This window comes from Odontomachus brunneus, unplaced genomic scaffold (assembly GCF_010583005.1).
Source record: "Odontomachus brunneus isolate Ranch 3 - 2012 unplaced genomic scaffold, Obru_v1 Obru_scaffold_135, whole genome shotgun sequence".
NCBI lineage: Eukaryota > Metazoa > Arthropoda > Insecta > Hymenoptera > Formicidae > Odontomachus > Odontomachus brunneus.
This window is the reverse complement of record NW_022639585.1, coordinates 428702-428940: the sequence shown is the minus strand read 5'-3', so window position 1 is coordinate 428940 and position 239 is coordinate 428702. Positions and strand designations below refer to the sequence as shown.

Below are 239 nucleotides of genomic sequence, written 5' to 3'. Positions count from 1 at the left end.
TTTTATACGACCTCTATTTTCTAAGATATTTACGTAAATATCTACAAAATTATTGGTTTAAATAATTTTTTACTTGAATTCTATTAACTTTACCGAAAGATATTAAGAGGTAAAAATTGCTTATTTTGTTTTCAAAGAGCTTCGAGAATTTTTTCAGAATTTTGTGTTAACTTTTTAGTACTTCAAGAAAATGCAAGAAAATGCAGTACTAAAAAATTAATATAAAATTCTGAAAAAAT

General features: G+C 21.8%; 1 protein-coding gene across 1 annotated transcript in view; it reads left to right on the top strand.

The window, feature by feature from the left end:
• Positions 1 to 239, top strand: part of LOC116850174 (sodium-dependent dopamine transporter) — a 400294-nt gene that overhangs the window by 117113 nt on the left and 282942 nt on the right. The gene's annotated exons all lie outside the window — the stretch shown is intronic.